This window comes from Colletes latitarsis, unplaced genomic scaffold (assembly GCF_051014445.1).
Source record: "Colletes latitarsis isolate SP2378_abdomen unplaced genomic scaffold, iyColLati1 scaffold0006, whole genome shotgun sequence".
NCBI classification, from domain to species: Eukaryota; Metazoa; Arthropoda; class Insecta; order Hymenoptera; family Colletidae; genus Colletes; species Colletes latitarsis.
In genome coordinates, this window is record NW_027488366.1 from 36,613,529 (window position 1) to 36,640,256 (window position 26,728).

Genomic DNA, 26,728 nt, shown 5'->3' on the forward strand with positions numbered 1-26,728 from the left:
CATTCTTCACATACTTGTTGAACAGATCCTGGGTGTTTTCTGCTTTGGATCAGGTAGTAATGTGGTACCACACTGCAACAGTCGATAAAACCCGGTTTCGATCAATATTTTAGGGGATAGGGCATGTTAGGTCTAGGTTAGGTCTGGGATTTGCCCTCATCAGGCTCATGCAATCGCATATTTCGCATAATTGTTGGCCAGATCCTCGTCCTTTTCTGGTTTGAATCACGTAGTATTGTGGTACCACACAGAAACTGTCAATTAAACCTGGCCACGATCAATATTTTGGAGGATAACGCATGCTAGGTCCGGGATAGCTCTGGGATTTGCCCTCATCAGACTCACACTTTAGCATTCTTCACATACTTGTTGAACAGATCCTGGGTGTTTTCTGGTTTGGATCAGGTAGTAATGTGGTACCACACTGGAACAGTCGATAAATCCCGGTTTCGATCAATATTTTAGAGGATATGGCATGTTGGGTCTAGGTTAGGTCTGGAATATGCTCTCATCAGGCTCATACTTTCGTATATTTCGCACACTTGTTGACCAGATCCTGGTCTTCTTCTGGTTTGAATCACGTAGTATTGCGGTACCACACAGAAACTGTCGATTAAGCCTGGCCACGATCAATATTTTAGAGGATACCGCATGCTAGGTCCGGGCTAGGTCTGGGATTTGCCCTCATCACACTCACACTTTAGCATTCTTCACATACTTGTTGAACAGATCCTGGTGTTCTTCTGGTTTGAATCACGTAGTATTGTGGTACCACACAAAAACAGTCAATTAAACCTGGCCACGATCAATATTTTAGAGGATAACGCATGCTAGGTCCGGGATAGCTCTGGGATTTGCCCTCATCAGACTCACACTTTAGCATTCTTCACATACTTGTTGAACAGATCCTGGTGTTCTTCTGGTTTGAATCACGTAGTATTGTGGTACCACCCAGAAACAGTCAATTAAACCTGGCCACGATCAATATTTTAGAGGTTAACGCATGTTAGGTCTAGGTTAGGTCTGGGATTTGCCATCATCAGAATCATACTTTTGCATTCTTCACATTCTAGTAGGCCAGATCCTGGTCTTCTTCTGGTTTGAATCACGTAGTATTGTGGTACCACACAGAAACAGTCAATTAAACCTGGCCACAATCAATATTTTAGAGGATAACGCATGTTAGGTCTAGGTTAGGTCTGGGATTTGCCCTCATCAGACTCACACTTTAGCATTCTTCACATACTTGTTGAACAGATCCTGGTGTTCTTGTGGTTTGAATCACGTAGTATTGTGGTACCACACAGAAACAGTCAATTAAATATGGCCACGATCAATATTTTAGAGGATAACGCATGTTAGGTCTAGGTTTGGTCTGGGATTTGCCGTCATCAGGCTCATGCAATCGCATACTTCGCATTCTTGTGGGCCAGATCCTGTTCGTCTTCTGGATTGTATCACGTAGTATTGTGGTACCACACAGAATCGGTCAATTAAACCAGGACGAGATCAATATTTTAGAGGATAACGCATGCTAGGTCCGGGTTAGATCTGGGATTTGCCCTCATCAGACTCACACTTTAGCATTCTTCACATACTTGTTGAACAGATCCTGGTGTTCTTCTGGTTTGAATCACGTAGTATTGTGGTACCACACAGAAACAGTCAATTAAACCTGGCCACGATCAATATTTTAGAGGATACCGCATGTTAGGTCTAGGTTAGCTCTGGGATTTGCCGTCATCTGACTCATGCAATCGCATATTTCGCATTCTTGTTGACCAGATCCTGATCCTTTTCTGGATTGTATCACGTAGTAATGTGGTACCACACTGAAAGAGTCGATTAAACCTGGTTTAGCTCAATATTTTAGAGGATAACGCATGTTAGGTCTAGGTTAGCTCTGGGATTTGCCCTCATCAGGTTCATACAATCGCATATTTCACATTCTTGTTGGCCAGATCCTGGTCTTCTTCAGGTTTAAATCACGTAGTATTGTGGTACCACACAGAAACAGTCAATTAAGCCTGGCCACGATCACTATTTTAGAGGATAACGCATGTTAGGTCTAGGTTTGGTCTGGGATTTGCCGTCATCAGGCTCATGCAATCGCATATTTCGCATTCTTGTGGGCCAGATCCTGTTCGTCTTCTGGATTGTATCACGTAGTATTGTGGTACCACACAGAATCGGTCAATTAAACCAGGCCGAGATCAATATTTTAGAGGATAACGCATGCTAGGTCCGGGTTAGATCTGGGACTTGCCCTCTCCAGGCTCATACTTCCGCATTCTTCACATACTTGTTGAACAGATCCTGGGTTTTTTCTGGTTTGGATGAGGTAGTTATGTGGTACCACACTGGAACAGTCGATAAAACCCGGTTTCGATCAATATTTTAGGGGATACGGCATGTTAGGTCTAGGTTAGGTCTGGGATTTGCCCTCATCAGACTCACACTTTAGCATTCTTCACATACTTGTTGAACAGATCCTGGGTTTTTTCTGGTTTGGATGAGGTAGTTATGTGGTACCACACTGGAACAGTCGATAAAACCCGGTTTCGATCAATATTTTAGGGGATACGGCATGTTAGGTCTAGGTTAGCTCTGGGATTTGCCCTCATCAGGTTCATAGAATCGCATATTTCACATTCTTGTTGGCCAGATCCTGGTCTTCTTCAGGTTTAAATCACGTAGTATTGTGGTACCACACAGAAACAGTCAATTAAGCCTGGCCACGATCAATATTTTAGAGGATAACGCCTGCTAGGTCTGGGTTAGGTCTGGGACTTGCACTCATCTGGCTCATACAATCGCTTCTTTCGCATTCTTGTTGGCCAGATCTTCGTCTTCTTTTGGTTTGAACCACGTAGTATTGTGGTACCACACAGAAACAGTCAATTAAACCTGGCCACGATCAATATTTTAGAGGATAACGCATGTTAGGTCTAGGTTACGTCTGGGATTTGCCGTCATCAGGCTCATGCAATCGCATATTTCGCATTCTTGTTGGCCAGTTCCTGGTCCTTTTCTGGATTGTATCACGTAGTAATGTGGTACCACACCTAAAGAGTCGATTAAACCTGGTTTCGATCAATATTTTAGTGGATAACGCATGTTAGGTCTAGGTTAGGTCTGGGATTTGCCCTCATCAGAATCATACTTTCGCATTCTTTACATACTTGTTGAACAGATCCTGGGTTTTTTTCTGGTTTGGATCAGGTAGTAATGTGGTACCACACTGGAACAGTCGATTAAGCCTAACCACGATCAATATTTTAGAGGATACCGCATGTTAGGTCTAGGTTAGGTCTGGGATTTGCCGTCATCTCGCTAATGCAATCGCATATTTCGCATTCTTGTTGGCCAGATCCCGTGTTTTTTCTGGTTTGGATCACGTAGTAATGTGGTACCACACTGAAAGAGGGGATTAAACATGGTTTCGATCATTATTTTAGAGGATAACGCATGTTAGGTCTAGGTTAGGTCTGGGATTTGCCCCCATCAGGCTCATGCAATCGCATATTTCGCATACTTGTTGGCCAGATCCTGGTCCTTTTCTGGATTGTATCACGTAATAATGTGGTACCACACTGAAACAGTCGATTAAGCCTGGCCACGATCAATATTTTAGAGGATAACGCATGTTAGGTCTAGGTTAGGTCTGGGATTTGCCGCCATCAGGCTCATGCAATCGCATATTTCGCATTGTTGTTGGCCAGATCTTGGTCTTCCTCTGGTTTGAATCACGTTGTATTGTGGTACCACACAGAAACTGCAAATTAAACCTGGCCACGATCAATATTTTAGAGGATAACGCATGCTAGTTCCAGGTTAGGTCTGGGATTTGCCCTCATCAGACTCATACTTTAGCATTCTTCACATACTTGTTGAACCGATCCTGGTGTTCTTCTGGTTTGAATCACGTAGTATCGTGGTACCACACAGAAACAGTCAATTAAACCTGGCCATGATCAATATTTTAGAGGATAACGCATGCTAGGTCCGGGTTAGGTCTGGGACTTGCCCTCATCAGGATCATACTTTCGCATTCTTCACATACTTGTTTAACAGATCCTGGGTTTTTTCTGCTTTGGATCAGGTAGTAATGTGGAACCACACTGCAACAGTCGATAAAACCCGGTTTCGATCAATATTTTAGGGGATACGGCATGTTAGGTCTAGGTTAGGTCTGGGATTTGCCCTCATCAGGCTCATGCAATCGCATATTTCGCATACTTGTTGGCCAGATCCTCGTCCTTTTCTGGATTGTATCACGTAGTAATATGGTGCCACTTTGAAAGAGTCGATTAAACCTGGTTTCGATCAATATTTTAGAGGATAACGCAAGCTAGGTCTAGGTTAGATCTGGGATTTGCCCTCATCTGGCTCATACAATCGCATATTCCACTTTCTTGTAGGCCAGATCCTGGTCTTCTTCTGGTTTGAATCACGTAGTATTGTGGTACCACACTGAAAGAGTCCGATTAAACCTGGTTTCGATCAATATTTTAGAGGATAACGCATGCTAGGTCTAGGTTAGGTCTGGGACTTGCCCTCATCAGGATCATACTTTCGCATTCTTCACATACTTGGTGAACAGATCCTGGTTTCTTTCTGCTTTGGATCAGGTAGTAATGTGGAACCACACTGCAACAGTCGATAAAACCCGGCTTCGATCAATATTTTAGGGGATACGGCATGTTAGGTCTAGGTTAGGTCTGGGAATTGCCCTCATCAGGCTCATGCAATCGCATATTTCGCACACTTGTTGGCCAGATCCTGGTCCTGTTCTGGATTGTATCACGTAATAATGTGGTACCACACTGAAACAGTCGATTAAGCCCGGCCACGATCAATATTTTAGAGGATACCGCATGTTAGGTCTAGGTTAGGTCTGGGATTTGCCGTCACCTGGCTCATGCAATCGCATATTTCGCATTCTTGTTGGCCAGATCCTAGTCTTCCTCTGGTTTGAATCACGTAGTATTGTGGTACCACACAGAAACTGTAAATTAAACCTGGCCACGATCAATATTTTAGAGGATAACGCATGCTAGGTCCGGGTTAGGTCTGGGATTTGCCCTCTTCAGACTCATACTTTAGCATTCTTCACATACTTGTTGAACCGATCCTGGTGTTCTTCTGGTTTGAATCACGTAGTATTGTGGTACCACACAGAAACAGTCAATTAAACCTGGCCACGATCAATATTTTAGAGGATAACGCATGTTAGGTCTAGGTTAGGTCTCGGATTTGCCGTCATCAGGCTCAAGCAATCCCATATTTGGCATTCTTGTTGAACAGATCCTGTGTTTTTTCTGGTTTGGATCAGGTAGTAATGTGGTACCACACTGAAACAGTCGATTAAACTCGGTTTCGACCACTATTTTAGAGGATAACGCATGTTAAGTCCAGGTTAGGTCTGGAATATGCTCTCATCACGCTCATACTTTCGTATATTTCGCAAACTTGTTGACCAGATCGTTGGTTTTTTCTGATTTGGATCACGCAGTAATGTGTTACCACACAGAAACAGTCAATTAAACCTGGCCACGATCAATATTTGAGAGGATAACGCATGCTTGGTCTGGGTTTGGTCTGGGATTTGCCCTCGTCAGACCCATACTTTCGCAATCTTCTCATACTTTTTGAGCAGATCCTGGTCCCTTTCTGGATTGTATCACGTAGTAATGTGGTACCACACTGGAAGAGTCGATGAAACCTGGTTTCGATTAATATTTTAGAAGATAACGCATGTTAGGTCTAGGTTAGGTCAGGGATTTGCCCTCATCAGGCTCATACAATCGCATATTTCGCATGCTTGTTGCCCAGATCCTGGGCTTTTTCTGGTTTGGATCACGTAGTAATATGGTACCACACTAACACAGACGGCTATACCTGGTTTCGATCAATATTTTAGAGGATAATGCATGTTAGGTCTGGGCTAAGTCTGGTATTTGCCATCATCAGGCTCATACTTTCACATTTCTCGCATACTTGTTGGCCAGATCCTAGTCTTCTTCTGGTTTGAATCACGTAGTATTGTGGCGCCACACAGAAATAGTCAAATAAACCTGGCCACGATCAATATTCTAGAGGATAACGCATGCTAGGTCTGGGTTAGGTCTGGGACTTGCCCTCATCATGCTCATAATGTCGCATTCTTCACATACTTGTTGGTCAGATCCTGGTCTTCTTCTGGTTTGAATCACGTAGTATTGTGGCGCCACACAGAAATAGTCAAATAAACCTGGCCACGGTCAATGTTTTAGAGGATAACGCATGCTAGGTCTGGCTTAGGTCTGGGACTTGCCCTCATCAGGCTCATAATGTCGCATTCTTCACATACTTGTTGAGCAGATCCTGGGCTGCTTGTGGTTTGAATCACGTCGTAACGTGATACCACACAGAAGCAGTCAATTAAACCCGGTTTCGTTCAATATTTTGCAGGATAACGCATGCTAGGTCTGGGTTAGGTCTAGGATTTGCCCTCATCAGGCTCATACAATCGCATATTTCGCATACTTGTTGCCCAGATCCTGGGCTTTTTCTGGTTTGGATCACGTAGTAATATGGTACCACACTAACACAGTCGGCTAAACCTGGTTTCGAACAATATTTTAGAGGATAACGCATCTTAGGCCTGGTTTAAGTCTGGTATTTGCCATCATCAGGCTCATACTTTCGCATTTCTCGCATACTTGTTGGTCAGATCCAGGTCTTCTTCTGGTTTGAATCACGTAGTATTGTGGTACCACTCAGAAATAGTCAACTAAACCTGGCCACGGTCATTATTTTAGAGGATAACGCATGCTAGGTCTGGGTTAGGTCTGGGATTTGCCCTCATCATACTCATACTTTCGCATTCTTCACATACTTGTTGAACAGATCCTGGTCTGCTTCTGGTTTGGATCACGTCGTAACGTGATACCACACAGAAATAGTCAACTAAACCTGGCCACGGTCATTATTTTAGAGGATAACGCATGCTAGGTCTGGGTTAGGTCTGGGATTTGCCCTCATCATACTCATACTTTCGCATTCTTCACATACTTGTTGCCCAGATCCTGGGCTTTTTCTGGTTTGGATCACGTAGTAATATGGTACCACACTAACACAGTGGGCTAAACCTGGTTTCGATCAATATTTTAGAGGATAACGCATCTTAGGCCTGGTTTAAGTCTGGGATTTGCCCTCATCAGGCTCATACTTTCGTATATTTCGGACACATGTTGGCCAGATCCTGGGCTTTGTATGGTTTGGATCACGTAGTAATGTGGTACCACACTGAAACAGTCGATTAAGCCTGGCCACGATCAATATTTTACAGGATACCGCATGTTAGGTCTAGGTTAGGTCTGGGATTTGCCGTCATCTGACTCATGCAATCGCATATTTCGCATTCTTATTGGCCAGATCCTGGTCCTTTTCTGGATTGTATCACGTAGTAATGTGATACCACACAGAAACAGTCGATTAATCTCGGTTTCGACCACTATTTTAAAGGATAACGCATGTTAAGTCCAGGTTAGGTCTGGAATATGCTCTCATCAGGCTCATACTTTCGTATATTTCGGACACATGTTGGCCAGATCCTGGGTTTTTTCTGGTTTGGATCACGTAGTAATGTGGTACCACACTGAAACAGTCGATTAAACCTGGCCACAATCAATATTTGAGAGGATAACGCATGCTAGGTCTGGGTTAGGTCTGGGGCTTGCCCTCACCAGGCTCATACTTTCGCATTCTTCACATACTTTTTGAACAGATCCTGGTCCCTTTCTGGATTGTATCACGTAGTAATGTGGTACCACACTGAAAGAGTCGATTAAACCTGGTTTCGATTAATATTTTAGAAGATAACGCATGTTAGGTCTAGGTTAGGTCTGGGATTTGCCGTCATCTGACTCATACAATCGCATGTTTCACATTCTTGTAGGCCAGATCCTGGTCTTCTTCTGGTTTGAATCACGAAGTATTGTGGTACCACACAGAAACAGTCAATTAAACCTGGCCACGATCAATATTTTAGAGGATAACGCATTTTAGGTCTAGGTTAGGTCTGGGATTTGCCATCATCAGACTCATACTTTCGCATTCTTCACATACTTTTTGAACAGATCCTGGTCCCTTTCTGGATTGTATCACGTAGTAATGTGGTACCACACTGAAAGAGTCGATTAAACCTGGTTTCGATTAATATTTTAGAAGATAACGCATGTTAGGTCTAGGTTAGGTCTGGGATTTGCCCTCATCAGGCTCATACAATCGCATTTCTCGCATTCTTGTTGGCAAGATCCTGGTACTTTTCTGGATTGTATCACGTAGTAATGTGGTACCACACTGAAACAGTCGCTAAAACTCGGTTTCGACCAATATTTTAGAGGATAACGCATGTTAAGTTTAGGTTAGGTCTGGAATATGCTCTCTTCAGGCTCATACTTTCGTATATTTCGCACACTTGTAGACCAGATCCTGGGCTTTTTCTGGTTTGGATCACGTAGTAATATGGTACCACACTAACACAGTCGGCTAAACCTGGTTTCGATCAATATTTTAGAGGATAACGCATGCTAGGTCTGGGTTAGGTCTAGGATTTGCCATCATCAGGCTCATACAATCGCATGTTTCACATTCTTGTTGGCCGGATCCTGGGCTTTTTCTGGTTTGGATCACGTAGTAATATGGTACCACACTAACACATTCGGCTAAACCTGGTTTCGATCAATATTTTAGAGGATAACGCATCTTAGGCCTGGTTTAAGTCTGGTATTTGCCATCATCAGGCTCATACTTTCGCATTTCTCGCATACTTGTTGGCCAGATCCTGGGCTTTGTATGGTTTGGATCACGTAATAATGTGGTACCACACTGAAACAGTCGATTAAGCTTGGTCTCGATCAATATTTTAGAGGATAACGCATGCTAGGTCTGGGTTAGGTCTGGGACTTGCCCTCATCAGGCTCATAATGTCGCATTCTTCACATACTTGTTGGTCAGATCCTGGTCTTCTTCTGGTTTGAATCACGTAGTATTGTGGTACCACTCAGAAATAGTCAACTAAACCTGGCCACGGTCATTATTTTAGAGGATAACGCATGCTAGGTCTGGGTTAGGTCTGGGATTTGCCCTCATCATACTCATACTTTCGCATTATTCACATACTTGTTGAACAGATCCTGGTCTGCTTCTGGTTTGGATCACGTCGTAACGTGATACCACACAGAAACAGTCAATTAAGCCTGGCCACGACCAATATTTTAGAGGATAACGCATGCTAGGTCTGGGTTAGGTCTGGGATTTGCCTTCATCAGGCTCATACAATCGCATATTTCGCATTCATGTTGGCCAGATCCTGGTCTTCTTCTGGTTTGAATCACGTAGTATTGTGGCGCCACACAGAAATAGTCAAATAAACCTGGCCACGATCAATATTCTAGAGGATAACGCATGCTAGGTCTGGGTTAGGTCTGGGACTTGCCCTCATCAGGCTCATAATGTCGCATTCTTCACATACTTGTTGGTCAGATCCTGGTCTTCTTCTGGTTTGAATCACGTAGAATTGTGGCGCCACACAGAAATAGTCAAATAAACCTGGCCACGATCAATATTTTAGAGGATAACGCATGTTAGGTCTGGGTTATGTCTGGTATTTGCCATCGTCAGGCTCATACTTTCGCATTTCTCGCATACTTGTAGGCCAGATCCTGGTGTTCTTCTGGTTTGAATCACGTAGTATTGTGGTACCACACAGAAACAGTCAATTAAGCCTGGCCACGATCAATATTTTAGAGGATAACGCATGTTAGGTCTAGGTTAGGTCTGGGATTTGCCGTCACCAGGCTCATGCAATCCCATATTTGGCATTCTTGTTGAACAGAACCTGTGTTTTTTCTGGTTTGCATCAGGTAGTAATGTGGTACCACACTGAAACAGTCGATTAAACTCGGTTTCGACCACTATTTTAGAGGATAACGCATGTTAAGTCCAGGTTAGGTCTGGAATATGCTCTCATCAGGCTCATACTTTCGTATATTTCGGACACATGTTGGCCAGATCCTGAGCTTTGTATGGTTTGGATCACGTAGTAATGTGGTACCACACTGAAACAGTCGGCTTAACCTGGTTTCGATCAATATTTTAGAGGATAACCCATGTTAGGTTTGGGTTAAGTCTGGTATTTGCCATCATCAGGCTCATACTTTCGCATTATTCACATACTTGATGGCCAGATCCTGAGTTTTCTCTGGTTTGGTTCAGGTAGTAATGTGGTACCCCACTGGAACAGTCGATTAAACCCGGTTTCGATCAATATTTTACAGGATAACGCATGTTAGGTCTAGGTTAGATCTGGGATTTGCCCTCATCAGGCTCATACAATCGCATATTTCACATTCTTGTAGGCCAGATCCTGGTGTTCACCTGGTTTGAATCACGTAGTATTGTGGTACCACACAGAAACAGTCAATTAAGCCTGGCCACGATCTATATTTTAGAGGATACCGCATGTTAGGTCTAGGTTAGGTCTGGGATTTGCCGTCATCTGACTCATGCAATCGCATATTTCGCATTCTTGTTGAACAGATCCTGGGTTTTTTTCTGGTTTGGATTAGGTAGTAATGTGGTACCACACTGGAACAGTCGATAAAACCCGGTTTCGATCAATATTTTAGGGGATACGGCATGTTAGGTCTGGGATTTGCCCTCATCAGGCTCATACAATCGCATATTTCGCATACTTGTTGCCCAGATCCTGGGCTTTTTCTGGTTTGGATCACGTAGTAATATGGTACCACACTAACACAGTCGGCTAAACCTGGTTTCGATCAATATTTTAGGGGATACGGCATGTTAGGTCTAGGTTAGGTCTGGGATTTGTCCTCATCAGGCTCATGCAATCGCATATTTCGCGTTCTTGTTGGCCAGATCCTTTTTTTTTTTTTTTTTTTTTGTCGTGGGGAAAATCTTCGAAAGACTCCCTCCCACCTCCTTGGGGAGAGGTGGGAGGGGTGTGTGGGATTCCCCGCGCCCGTACAACGACAGGCGCGGGACCTACCCACTAAAAACCCCACGGTGACCCTTCGGCACGCTTTGGGAGGATACCGGGAATCGCTCGAAGCATTCTTCCGGTATCCTCCCCGTGCCCGCGCTTTCGCGCCCATCCCCCTTGGGGACAATCGGTCCCCCCAGTAGACACACTGCCTCATAGCGGCGGGACGGTTGGCCAGATCCTGGTCCTTTTCTGGATTGTATCACGTAGTAATGTGGTACCACACTGAAACAGTCGATTAAGCCTGGTTTCGATCAATATTGTAGAGAATAACGCATGTCAGGTCTAGGTTAGGTCTGGGATTTGCCGTCATCAGGCTCATGCAATCGCATACTTCGCATTCTTGTTGGCCAGATCCTGGTCCTTTTCTGGATTGTATCACGTAGTAATGTGGTACCACACTGAAAGTGTCGATGAAACCTGGTTTCGATTAATATTTTCGAAGATAACGCATGTTAGGTCTAGGTTAGGTCTGGGATTTGCCCTCATCAGGCTCATACAACCGCATATTTCGCATTCTTGTTGGCCAGATCCTGCACTTCTTCTGGTTTGAATCACGTAGTATTGTGGTACCACTCAGAAATGGTCAATTAAACCTGGCCACGGTCTATATTTTAGAGGATAACGCATGCTAGGTCTGGGTTAGGTCTGGGATTTGCCCTCATCAGACTCATACTTACGCATACTTCACATACTTGTTGAACACATCCTGGTCTGCTTCTGGTTTGAATCACGTAGTAACGGGATACCACACAGAAACAGTCAATTAAGCCTGGCCACGACCAAAATTTTAGAGGATAACGCATGCTAGGTCTGGGCTAGTTCTGGGATTGGCCCTCATCAGACCCATACTTTCGCAATCTTCACATACTTTTTGAGCAGATCCTGGGTTTTTTGTGGTTTGCATCACGTAGTAATGTGCTATCACACTAAAACAGTCGACTAAACCTTGTTCCGATCAATATTTTACAGGATAACGCATGCTAGGTCTAGGTTAGGTCTGGGATTTGCTCTCATCAGGCTCATAATATCGCATTATTCACATACTTGTTGGTCAGATCCTGGGTTTTCTCTGGTTTGGTTCAGGTAGTAATGTGGTACCACTCTGGAACAGTCGATTAAACCTGGTTTCGATCAATATTTTAGAGGATAACGCATGTTAGGTCTAGGTTAGATCTGGGATTTGCCCTCATCAGGCTCATACAATCGCATGTTTCACATTCTTGTAGGCCAGATCCTTGTCTTCTTCTGGTTTGAATCACGAAGTATTTTGGTACCACACAGAAACAGTCAATTAAACCTGGCCACGATCAATATTTTGAGGATAACGCATGTTAGGTCTAGGTTAGGTCTGGGATTTGCCATCATCAGGCTCATACAATCGCATTTCTCGCATTCTTGTTGGCCAGATCCTGGTCCTTTTCTGGATTGTATCACGTAGTAATGTGGTACCACACTGAAACAGTCGATAAAACTCGGTTCCGACCAATATTTTAGAGGATAACGCATGTTAAGTCTAGGTTAGGTCTGGAATATGCTCTCTTCAGGCTCATACTTTCGTATATTTCGCACACTTGTAGACCAGATCGTTGGTCTTTTCTGGTTTGGACCACGTAGTAATGTGGTACCACACTGAAACAGTCAATAAAACCTGGCCACGATCAATATTTTAGAGGGTAACGCATGTTAGGTCTGGGTTAGGTCTGGGATTTGCCCTCATCAGACCCATACTTTCGCATTCTTCACATACTTGTTGAACAGATCCTGGTCTGCTTCTGGTTTGAATCACGAAGTATTGTGGTACCACACAGAAACAGTCGATTAAGCTTGGTCTCGATCAATATTTTAGAGGATAACGCATGCTAGGTCTGGGTTAGGTCTGGGACTTGCCCTCATCAGGCTCATAATGTCGCATTCTTCACATACTTGTTGTTCAGATCCTGGTCTTCTTCTGGTTTGAGTCACGTAGTATTGTGGTACCACTCAGAAATAGTCAACTAAACCTGGCCACGGTCAATATTTTAGAGGATAACGCATGCTAGGTCTGGGTTAGGTCTGGGACTTGCCCTCATCAGGCTCATAATGTCGCATTCTTCACATACTTGTTGTTCAGATCCCGGTCTTCTTCTGGTTTGAGTCACGTAGTATTGTGGTACCACTCAGAAATAGTCAACTAAACCTGGCCACGGTCAATATTTCAGAGGATAACGCATGCTAGGTCTGGGTTAGGTCTGGGACTTGCCCTCATCAGGCTCATAATGTCGCATTCTTCACATACTTGTTGAGCAGATCCTGGGCTGCTTCTGGTTTGAATCACGTCGTAACGTGATACCACACAGAAGCAGTCAATTGAACCCGGTTTCGATCAATATTTTACAGGATAACGCATGCTAGGTCTGGGTTAGGTCTAGGATTTGCCCTCATCAGGCTCATACAATCGCATATTTCGCATACTTGTTGCCCAGATCCTGGGCTTTTTCTGGTTTGGATCACGTAGTAATATGGTACCACACTAACACAGTCGGCTAAACCTGGTTTCGAACAATATTTTAGAGGATAACGCATCTTAGGCCTGGTTTAAGTCTGGGATTTGCCCTCATCAGGCTCATACTTTCGTATATTTCGGACACATGTTGGCCAGATCCTGGGCTTTGTATGGTTTGTATCACGTAGTAATGTGGTACCACACTGAAACAGTCGATTAAGCCTGGCCACGATCAATATTTTAGAGGATACCGCATGTTAGGTCTAGGTTAGGTCTGGAATATGCTCTCTTCAGGCTCATACTTTCGTATATTTCGCACACTTGTAGACCAGATTGTTGGTTTTCTCTGTTTTGGATCAGGTAGTAATGTGGTACCACACTGGAACAGTCGATTAAACCTGGCCACAATCAATATTTGAGAGGATAACGCATGCTAGGTCTGGGTTAGGTCTGGGGCTTGCCCTCACCAGGCTCATACTTTCGCATTCTTCACATACTTTTTGAACAGATCCTGGTCCCTTTCTGGATTGTATCACGTAGTAATGTGGTACCACACTGAAAGAGTCGATTAAACCTGGTTTCGATTAATATTTTAGAAGATAACGCATGTTAGGTCTAGGTTAGGTCTGGGATTTGCCCTCATCAGGCTCATACAATCGCATTTCTCGCATTCTTGTTGGCCAGATCCTGGTACTTTTCTGGATTGTATCACGTAGTAATGTGGTACCACACTGAAACAGTCGCTAAAACTCGGTTTCGACCAATATTTTAGAGGATAACGCATGTTAAGTTTAGGTTAGGTCTGGAATATGCTCTCTTCAGGCTCATACTTTCGTATATTTCGCACACTTGTAGACCAGATCGTTGGTTTTCTCTGTTTTGGATCAGGTAGTAATGTGGTACCACACTGGAACAGTCGATAAAACCCGGTTTCGATCAATATTTTAGGGGATACGGCATGTTAGGTCTGGGATTTGCCCTCATCAGGCTCATACTTTCGCATTTCTCGCATACTTGTTGGTCAGATCCTGGGCTTTGTATGGTTTGGATCACGTAATAATGTGGTACCACACTGAAACAGTCGATTAAGCTTGGTCTCGATCAATATTTTAGAGGATAACGCATGCTAGGTCTGGGTTAGGTCTGGGGCTTGCCCTCATCAGGCTCATACTTTCGCATTCTTCACATACTTTTTGAACAGATCCTGGTCCCTTTCTGGATTGTATCACGTAGTAATGTGGTACCACACTGAAAGAGTCGATTAAACTTGGTTTCGATTAATATTTTAGAAGATAACGCATGTTAGGTCTAGGTTAGGTCTGGGATTTGCCGTCATCAGGCTCATGCAATCCCATATTTGGCATTCTTGTTGAACAGATCCTGTGTTTTTTCTGGTTTGCATCAGGTAGTAATGTGGTACCACACTGAAACAGTCGATTAAATCGGTTTCGACCACTATTTTAAAGGATAACGCATGTTAAGTCCAGGTTAGGTCTGGAATATGCTCTCATCAGGCTCATACTTTCGTATATTTCGGACACATGTTGGCCAGATCCTGGGCTTTGTATGGTTTGGATCACGTAGTAATGTGGTACCACACTGAAACTGTCCATTAAGCCTGGCCACGATCAATATTTTAGAGGATACCGCATGTTAGGTCTAGGTTAGGTCTGGGATTTGCCGTCATCTGACTCATACAATCGCATGTTTCACATTCTTGTTGGCCAGATCCTGGTCCTATTCTGGATTGTATCACGTAGTAATATGGTACCACACTGAAAGAGTCGATTAAACCTGGTTTCGATCAATATTTTAGAGGATAACGCATTCTAGGTCTAGGTTAGATCTGGGATTTGCCCTCATCAGGCACATACAATCGCATGTTTCACATTCTTGTACGCCAGATCCTGGTCTTCTTCTGGTTTGAATCACGAAGTATTGTGGTACCACACAGAAACAGTCAATTAAACCTGGCCACGATCAATATTTTAGAGGATAACGCATTTTAGGTCTAGGTTAGGTCTGGGATTTGCCATCATCAGACTCATACTTTCGCATTCTTCACATACTTTTTGAACAGATCCTGGTCCCTTTCTGGATTGTATCACTTAGTAATGTGGTACCACACTGAAAGAGTCGATTAAACCTGGTTTCGATTAATATTTTAGAAGATAACGCATGTTAGGTCTAGGTTAGGTCTGGGATTTGCCCTCATCAGGCTCATACAATCGCATTTCTCGCATTCTTGTTGGCCAGATCCTGGTACTTTTCTGGATTGTATCACGTAGTAATGTGGTACCACACAGAAACAGTCGCTAAAACTCGGTTTCGATCAATATTTTAGGGGATACGGCATGTTAGGTCTGGGATTTGCCCTCATCAGGCTCATACAATCGCATATTTCGCATACTTGTTGCCCAGATCCTGGGCTTTTTCTGGTTTGGATCACGTAGTAATATGGTACCACACTAACACAGTCGGCTAAACCTGGTTTCGATCAATATTTTAGAGGATAACGCATCTTAGGCCTGGTTTAAGTCTGGGATTTGCCCTCATCAGGCTCATACTTTCGTATATTTCGGACACATGTTGGCCAGATCCTGGGCTTTGTATGGTTTGGATCACGTAGTAATGTGGTACCACACTGAAACAGTCGATTAATCTCGGTTTCGACCACTATTTTAAAGGATAACGCATGTTAAGTCCAGGTTAGGTCTGGAATATGCTCTCATCAGGCTCATACTTTCGTATATTTCGGACACATGTTGGCCAGATCCTGGGTTTTTTCTGGTTTGGATCACGTAGTAATGTGGTACCACACTGAAACAGTCGATTAAACCTGGCCACAATCAATATTTGAGAGGATAACGCATGCTAGGTCTGGGTTAGGTCTGGGGCTTGCCCTCACCAGGCTCATACTTTCGCATTCTTCACATACTTTTTGAACAGATCCTGGTCCCTTTCTGGATTGTATCACGTAGTAATGTGGTACCACACTGAAAGAGTCGATTAAACCTGGTTTCGATTAATATTTTAGAAGATAACGCATGTTAGGTCTAGGTTAGGTCTGGGATTTGCCGTCATCAGGCTCATGCAATCCCATATTTGGCATTCTTGTTGAACAGATCCTGTGTTTTTTCTGGTTTGCATCAGGTAGTAATGTGGTACCACACTGAAGCAGTCGATTAAATCGGTTTCGACCACTATTTAAAAGGATAACGCATGTTAAGTCCAGGTTAGGTCTGGAATATGCTCTCATCAGGCTCATACTTTCGTATATTTCGGACACATGTTGGCCAGATCCTGGGCTTTGTATGGTTTGGATCACGTAGTAATGTGGTACCACACTGAAACTGTCGATTAAGCCTGGCCACGATCAATATTTTAGAGGATACCGCATGTTAGGTCTAGGTTAGGTCTGGGATTTGCCGTCATCTGACTCATACAATCGCATGTTTCACATTCTTGTTGGCCAGATCCTGGTCCTTTTCTGGATTGTATCACGTAGTAATATGGTACCACACTGAAAGAGTCGATTAAACCTGGTTTCGATCAATATTTTAGAGGATAACGCATGTTAGGTCTAGGTTAGGTCTGGGATTTGCCCTCATCAGGCTCATACAATCGCATTTCTCGCATTCTTGTTGGCCAGATCCTGGTACTTTTCTGGATTGTATCACGTAGTAATGTGGTACCACACTGAAACAGTCGCTAAAACTCGGTTTCGACCAATATTTTAGAGGATAACGCATGTTAAGTTTAGGTTAGGTCTGGAATATGCTCTCTTCAGGCTCATACTTTCGTATATTTCGCACACTTGTAGACCAGATCGTTGGTTTTCTCTGTTTTGGATCAGGTAGTAATGTGGTACCACACTGGAACAGTCGATAAAACCCGGTTTCGATCAATATTTTAGGGGATACGGCATGTTAGGTCTGGGATTTGCCCTCATCAGGCTCATACAATCGCATATTTCGCATACTTGTTGCCCAGATCTTGGGCTTTTTCTGGTTTGGATCACGTAGTAATATGGTACCACACTAACACAGTCGGCTAAACCTGGTTTCGATCAATATTTTAGAGGATAACGCATGCTAGGTCTGGGTTAGGTCTAGGATTTGCCATCATCAGGCTCATACAGTCGCATGTTTCACATTCTTGTTGGCCGGATCCTGGGCTTTTTCTGGTTTGGATCACGTAGTAATATGGTACCACACTAACACATTCGGCTAAACCTGGTTTCGATCAATATTTTAGAGGATAACGCATCTTAGGCCTGGTTTAAGTCTGGTATTTGCCATCATCAGGCTCATACTTTCGCATTTCTCGCATACTTGTTGGCCAGATCCTGGGCTTTGTATGGCTTGGATCACGTAATAATGTGGTACCACACTGAAACAGTCGATTAAGCTTGGTCTCGATCAATATTTTAGAGGATAACGCATGCTAGGTCTGGGTTAGGTCTGGGGCTTGCCCTCATCAGGCTCATAATGTCGCATTCTTCACATACTTGTTGGTCAGATCCTGGTCTTCTTCTGGTTTGAATCACGTAGTATTGTGGTACCACTCAGAAATAGTCAACTAAACCTGGCCACGGTCATTATTTTAGAGGATAACGCATGCTAGGTCTGGGTTAGGTCTGGGATTTGCCCTCATCATACTCATACTTTCGCATTCTTCACATACTTGTTGAACAGATCCTGGTCTGCTTCTGGTTTGGATCACGTCGTAACGTGATACCACACAGAAACAGTCAATTAAGCCTGGCCACGACCAATATTTTAGAGGATAACGCATGCTAGGTCTGGGTTAGGTCTGGGATTTGCCTTCATCAGGCTCATACAATCGCATATTTCGCATTCATGTTGGCCAGATCCTGGTCTTCTTCTGGTTTGAATCACGTAGTATTGTGGCGCCACACAGAAATAGTCAAATAAACCTGGCCACGATCAATATTCTAGAGGATAACGCATGCTAGGTCTGGGTTAGGTCTGGGACTTGCCCTCATCAGGCTCATAATGTCGCATTCTTCACATACTTGTTGGTCAGATCCCGGATTTTTTCTGGTTTGGATCACGTGGTAATATGGTACCACACTAAAACAGTCGAACAAACCTGGTTTCGATCAATATTTTACAGGATAACGCATGTTAGGTCTGGGTTATGTCTGGTATTTGCCATCGTCAGGCTCATACTTTCGCATTTCTCGCATACTTGTAGGCCAGATCCTGGTGTTCTTCTGGTTTGAATCACGTAGTATTGTGGTACCACACAGAAACAGTCAATTAAGCCTGGCCACGATCAATATTTTAGGGGATAACGCATGTTAGGTCTAGGTTAGGTCTGGGATTTGCCGTCACCAGGCTCATGCAATCCCATATTTGGCATTCTTGTTGAACAGAACCTGTGTTTTTTCTGGTTTGCATCAGGTAGTAATGTGGTACCACACTGAAACAGTCGATTAAACTCGGTTTCGACCACTATTTTAGAGGATAACGCATGTTAAGTCCAGGTTAGGTCTGGAATATGCTCTCATCAGGCTCATACTTTCGTATATTTCGGACACATGTTGGCCAGATCCTGGGCTTTGTATGGTTTGGATCACGTAGTAATGTGGTACCACACTGAAACAGTCGGCTTAACCTGGTTTCGATCAATATTTTAGAGGATAACCCATGTTAGGTTTGGGTTAAGTCTGGTATTTGCCATCATCAGGCTCATACTTTCGCATTATTCACATACTTGATGGCCAGATCCTGGGTTTTCTCTGGTTTAGTTCAGGTAGTAATGTGGTACCACACTGGAACAGTCGATTAAACCCGGTTTCGATGAATATTTTACAGGATAACGCATGCTAGGTCTGGGTTAGGTCTAGGATTTGCCCTCATCAGGCTCATACAATCGCATATTTCGCATACTTGTTGCCCAGATCCTGGGCTTTTTCTGGTTTGGATCACGTAGTAATATGGTACCACACTAACACAGTCGGCTAAACCTGGTTTCGATCAATATTTTAGAGGATAACGCATGTTAGGTCTAGGTTAGATCTGGGATTTGCCCTCATCAGGCTCATACAATCGCATATTTCACATTCTTGTAGGCCAGATCCTGGTGTTCATCTGGTTTGAATCACGTAGTATTGTGGTACCACACAGAAACAGTCATTTAAGCCTGGCCACGATCTATATTTTAGAGGATACCGCATGTTAGGTCTAGGTTAGGTCTGGGATTTGCCGTCATCTGACTCATGCAATCGCATATTTCGCATTCTTGTTGAACAGATCCTGGGTTTTTTTCTGGTTTGGATCAGGTAGTAATGTGGTACCACACTGGAACAGTCGATAAAACCCGGTTTCGATCAATATTTTAGGGGATACGGCATGTTAGGTCTAGGTTAGGTCTGGGATTTGCCCTCATCAGGCTCATACAACCGCATATTTCGCATTCTTGTTGGCCAGATCCTGCCCTTCTTCTGGTTCGAATCTCGTAGTATTGTGGTACCACACAGAAACAGTCAATTAAACCTGGCCACGATCAATATTGGAGAGGATAACGCATGCTAGGTCTGGGTTAGGTCTGGGGCTTGCCCTCACCAGGCTCATACTTTCGCATTCTTCACATACTTGTTGAACAGATCCTGGGTTTTTTTCTGGTTTGGATCAGGTAGTAATGTGGTACCACACTGGAACAGTCGATAAAACCCGGTTTCGATCAATATTTTAGGGGATACGGGATGTTAGGTCTAGGTTAGGTCTGGGATTTGTCCTCATCAGGCTCATGCAATCGCATATTTCGCATTCTTGTTGGCCAGATCCTTTTTTTTTTTTTTTTTTTTTTTGTCGTGGGGAAAATCTTCGAAAGACTCCCTCCCACCTCCTTGGGGAGAGGTGGGAGGGGTGTGTGGGATTCCCCGCGCCCGTACAACGACTGGCGCGGGACCTACCCACTAAAAACCCCACGGTGACCCTTCGGCACGCTTTGGGAGGATACCGGGAATCGCTCGAAGCATTCTTCCGGTATCCTCCCCGTGCCCGCGCTTTCGCGCCCATCCCCCGGGGGGACAATCGGTCCCCCCATTAGACACACTGCCTCATAGCGGCGGGACGGTTGGCCAGATCCTGGTCCTTTTCTGGATTGTATCACGTAGTAATGTGGTACCACACTGAAACAGTCGATTAAGCCTGGTTTCGATCAATATTGTAGAGAATAACGCATGTCATGTCTAGGTTAGTTCTGGTATTTGCCGTCATCAGGCTCATGCAATCGCATATTTCGCATTCTTGTTGGCCAGATCCTGGTCCTTTTCTGGATTGTATCACGTAGTAATGTGGTACCACACTGAAAGTGTCGATGAAACCTGGTTTCGATTAATATTTTCGAAGATAACGCATGTTAGGTCTAGGTTAGGTCTGGGATTTGCCCTCATCAGGCTCATCCAACCGCATATTTCGCATACTTGTTGAACACATCCTGGTCTGCTTCTGGTTTGAATCACGTAGTAACGGGATACCACACAGAAACAGTCAATTAAGCCTGGCCACGACCAAAATTTTAGAGGATAACGCATGCTAGGTCTGGGCTAGTTCTGGGATTGGCCCTCATCAGACCCATACTTTCGCAATCTTCACATACTTTTTGAGCAGATCCTGGGTTTTTTGTGGTTTTCCATCACGTAGTAATGTGCTATCACACTAAAACAGTCGACTAAACCTTGTTCCGATCAATATTTTACAGGATAACGCATGCTAGGTCTAGGTTAGGTCTGGGATTTGCTCTCATCAGGCTCATAATATCGCATTATTCACATACTTGTTTGCCAGATCCTGGGTTTTCTCTGGTTTGGTTCAGGTAGTGATGTGGTACCACACTGAAACAGTCGATAAAACTCGGTTTCGACCAATATTTTAGAGGATAACGCATGTTAAGTCTAGGTTAGGTCTGGAATATGCTCTCTTCAGGCTCATACTTTCGTATATTTCGCACACTTGTAGACCAGATCGTTGGACTTTTCTGGTTTGGACCACGTAGTAATGTGGTACCACACTGAAACAGTCAATAAAACCTGGCCAGGATCAATATTTTAGAGGGTAACGCATGTTAGGTCTGGGTTAGGTCTGGGATTTGCCCTCATCAGACCCATACTTTCGCATTCTTCACATACTTGTTGAACAGATCCTGGGTTTTTTCTGGTTTGGATCACGTAGTAATGTGGTACCACACTGAAACAGTCGATTAAGCCTGGTTTCGATCAATATTTTAGAGAATAACGCATGTTAGGTCTAGTTTAGGACTGGGATTTGCCCTCATCAGGCTCATACAATCACATATTTCGCATTCTTGTTGGCCAGATCCTGCTCTTCTTCTGGTTTGAATCACGTAGTATTGTGGTACCACTCAGAAATAGTCAATTAAACCTGGCCACGGTCTATATTTTAGAGGATAACGCATGCTAGGTCTGGGTTAGGTCTGGGATTTGCCCTCATCAGACTCATACCTTCGCATTCTTCACATACTTGTTGAACAGATCCTGGTCTGCTTCTGGTTTAAATCACGTAGTAACGGGTTACCACACAGAAACAGTCAATTAAGCCTGGCCACGACCAATATTTTAGAGAATAACGCATGCTAGGTGTGGGTTAGGTCTAGGATTTGCCCTCATCAGACTCACACTTACGCATTCTTCACATACTTGTTGAACAGATCCTGGTCTGCTTCTGGTTTGAATCACGTAGTAACGGGTTACCACACAGAAACAGTCAATTAAGCCTGGCCACGACCAATATTTTAGAGGATAACGCATGCTAGGTCTGGGCTAGGTCTGGGATTTGCCCTCATCAGACCCATACTTTCGCAATCTTCACATACTTTTTGAGCAGATCCTGGGTTTTTTCTGGTTTGTATCACGTAGTAATGTGCTATCACACTAAAACAGTCGACTAAACCTTGTTCCGATCAATATTTTACAGGATAACGCATGTTAGGTCTAGCTTAGGTCTGGGATTTGCTCTCATCAGGCTCATAATATCGCATTATTCACGTACTTGTTGGCCAGATCCTGGGTTTTCTCTGGTTTGTATCAGGTAGTAATGTGGTACCACGCTGGAACAGTCGATTAAACCCGGTTTCGATCAATATTTTACAGGATAACGCATGCTAGGTGTGGGTTAGGTCTAGGATTTGCCCTCATCAGGCTCATATAATCGCATATTTCGCATACTTGTTGCCCAGATCCCGGGCTTTTTCTGGTTTGGATCACGTAGTAATATGGTACCACACTAACACAGTCGGCTAAACCTGGTTTCGATCAATATTTTAGAGGATAACGCATGTTAAGTCTGGGTTAAGTCTGGTATTTGCCATCATCAGGCTCATACTTTCGCATTTCTCGCATACTTGTTGGCCAGATCCTGGGCTTTGTATGGTTTGGATCACGTAGTAATGTGGTACCACTATGAAACAGTCGATTAAGCCTGGTCTCGATCAATATTTTAGAGGATAACGCATGCTAGGTCTGGGTTAGGTCTGGGACTTGCCCTCATCAGGCTCATAATGTCACATTCTTCACATACTTGTTGAACAGATCCTGGGCTGCTTCTGGTTTGAATCACGTCGTAACGTGATACCACACAGAAACAGTCAATTAAGCCTGGCCACGACCAATATTTTAGAGGATAATGCATGCTAGGTCTGGGTTAGGTCTGGGATTTGCCTTCATCAGGCTCATACAATCGCATATTTCGCATTCATGTTGGCCAGATCCTGGTCTTCTTCTGGTTTGAATCACGTAGTATTGTGGTGCCACACAGAAATAGTCAAATAAACCTGGCCACGATCAATATTCTAGAGGATAACGCATGCTAGGTCTGGGTTAGGTCTGGGACTTTCCCTCATCAGGCTCATAATGTCGCATTCTTCACATACTTGTTGAACAGATCCTGGGCTGCTTCTGGTTTGAATCACGTCGTAACGTGATACCACACAGAAACAGTCAATTAAGCCTGGCCACGACCAATATTTTAGAGGATAACGCATGCTAGGTGTGGGTTAGGTCTAGGATTTGCCCTCATCAGGCTCATACAATCGCATATTTCGCATACTTGTTGCCCAGATCCCGGGCTTTTTCTGGTTTGGATCACGTAGTAATATGGTACCACACTAACACAGTCGGCTAAACCTGGTTTCGATCAATATTTTAGAGGATAACGCATGTTAAGTCTGGGTTAAGTCTGGTATTTGCCATCATCAGGCTTATACTTTCGCATTTCTCGCATACTTGTTGGCCAGATCCTGGGCTTTGTATGGTTTGGAGCACGTAGTAATGTGGTACCACTCTGAAACAGTCGATTAAGCCTGGTCTCGATCAATATTTTAGAGGATAACGCATGCTAGGTCTGGGTTAGGTCTGGGACTTGCACTCATCTGGCTCATACAATCGCATATTTCGCATTCTTGTTGGATAGATCCTGGTCTTCTTCTGGATTGAATCACGTAGTATTGTGGTACCACACAGAAACAGTCAATTTAGCCTGGCCACGACCAATATTTTAGAGGATAACGCATGCTAGGTCTGGGTTAGGTCTGGGACTTGCACTCATCAGGCTCATACAATCGCATATTTCGCATACTTCTTGCCCAGATCCCGGGCTTTTTCTGGTTTGGATCACGTAGTAATATGGTACCACACTAACACAGTCGGCTAAACCTGGTTTCGATCAATATTTTACAGGATAACGCATGTTAGGTCTAGGTTAGCTCTGGGATTTGCCCTCATCAGGCTCATACAATCGCATATTTCACATTCTTGTTGGCCAGATCCTGGTCTTCTTCTGGATTGAATCACGTAGTATTGTGGTACCACACAGAAACAGGCAATTAAGCCTGGCCACGATCAATATTTTAGAGGATAACGCATGCTAGGTCTGGGTTAGGTCTGGGACTTGCACTCATCTGGCTCATACAATCGCATATTTCGCATTCTTGTTGGCCAGATCCTGGTCCTTTTCTGGATTGTATCACGTAGTAATGTGGTACCACACTGAAAGAGTCGATGAAACCTGGTTTCGATAAATATTTTAGAAGATAACGCATGTTAGGTCTAGGTTAGGTCTGGGATTTGCCCTCATCAGGCTCATACAACCGCATATTTCGCATTCTTGTTGGCCAGATCCTGCTCTTCTTCTGGTTTGAATCACGTAGTATTGTGGTACCACTCAGAAATAGTCAATAAAACCTGGCCACGGTCTATATTTTAGAGGATAACGCATGCTTGGTCTGGGTTAGGTCTGGGATTTGCCCTCATCAGACCCATACTTTCGCAATCTTCTCATACTTTTTGAGCAGATCCTGGTCCCTTTCTGGATTGTATCACGTAGTAATGTGGTACCACACTGAAAGAGTCGATGAAACCTGGTTTCGATTAATATTTTAGAAGATAACGCATGTTAGGTCTAGGTTAGGTCTGGGATTTGCCCTCATCAGGCTCATACAATCGCATATTTCGCATTCTTGTTGGACAGATCCTGCTCTTCTTCTGGTTTGAATCACGTAGTATTGTGGTACCACTCAGAAGTAGTCAATTAAACCTGGCCACGGTGTATATTTTAGAGGATAACGCATGCTAGGTGTGGGTTAGGTCTAGGATTTGCCCTCATCAGACTCACACTTACGCATTCTTCACATACTTGTTGAACAGATCCTGGTCTGCTTCTGGTTTGAATCACGTAGTAACGGGTTACCACACAGAAACAGTCAATTAAGGCTGGCCACGAACAATATTTTAGAGGACAACGCATGCTAGGTCTGCGCTAGGTCTGGGATTTGCCCTCATCAGACCCATACTTTCGCAATCTTCACATACTTTTTGAGCAGATCCTGGGTTTTTTCTGGTTTATATCACGTAGTAATGTGCTATCACACTAAAACAGTCGACTAAACCGTGTTCCGATCAATATTTTACAGGATAACGCATGTTAGGTCTGGGCTAAGTCTGGTATTTGCCATCATCAGGCTCATACTTTCACATTTCTCGCATACTTGTTGGCCAGATCCTGGGCTTTGTATGGTTTGGATCACGTAGTAATGTGGTACCACACTGAAACAGTCGATTAAGCCTGGTCTCGATCAATATTTTAGAGGATAACGCATGCTAGGTCTGGGTTAGGTCTGGGACTTGCACTCATCTGGCTCATACAATCGCATATTTCGCATTCTTGTTGGATAGATCCTGGTCTTCTTCTGGATTGAATCACGTAGTATTGTGGTACCGCACAGAAACAGTCAATTAAATATGGCCACGATCAATATTTTAGAGGATAACGCATGTTAGGTACAGGTTAGGTCTGGGATTTGCCGTCATCTGGCTCATGCAATCGCATATTTCGCATTCTTGTGGGCCAGATCCTGTCCCTCTTCTGGATTGTATCACGTAGTATTGTGGTACCACACAGAAACAGTCAATTAAACCTGGCCACGATCAATATTTGAGAGGATAACGCATGCTAGGTCTGGGTTAGGTCTGGGTCTTGCCCCCACCAGGCTCATACTTTCGCATTCTTCACATACTTGTTGAACAAATCCTGGGTTTTTTTCTGGTTTGGATCAGGTAGTAATGTGGTACCGCACTGAAAGAGTCGATGAAACCTGGTTTCGATTAATATTTTAGAAGATAACGCATGTTAGGTCTAGGTTAGGTCTGGGATTTGCCGTCATCAGGCTCATGCAATCGCATATTTCGCATTCTTGTTGGCCTGATCCTGGTCCTTTTCTGGATTGTATCACGTAGTAATGTGGTACCACACTGAAAGAGTCGATGAAACCTGGTTTCGATTAATATTTTAGAAGATAACGCATGTTAGGTCAAGGTTAGGTCTGGGATTTGCCCTCATCAGGCTCATACAACCGCATATTTCGCATTCTTGTTGGCCAGATCCTGCTCTTCTTCTGGTTTGAATCACGTAGTATTGTGGTACCACTCAGAAATAGTCAATAAAACCTGGCCACGGTCTATATTTTAGAGGATAACGCATGCTTGGTCTTGGTTAGGTCTGGGATTTGCCCTCATCAGACCCATACTTTCGCAATCTTCTCATACTTTTTGAGCAGATCCTGGTCCCTTTCTGCATTGTATGACGTAGTAATGTGGTACCACACTGAAAGAGTCGATGAAACCTGGTTTCGATTAATATTTTAGA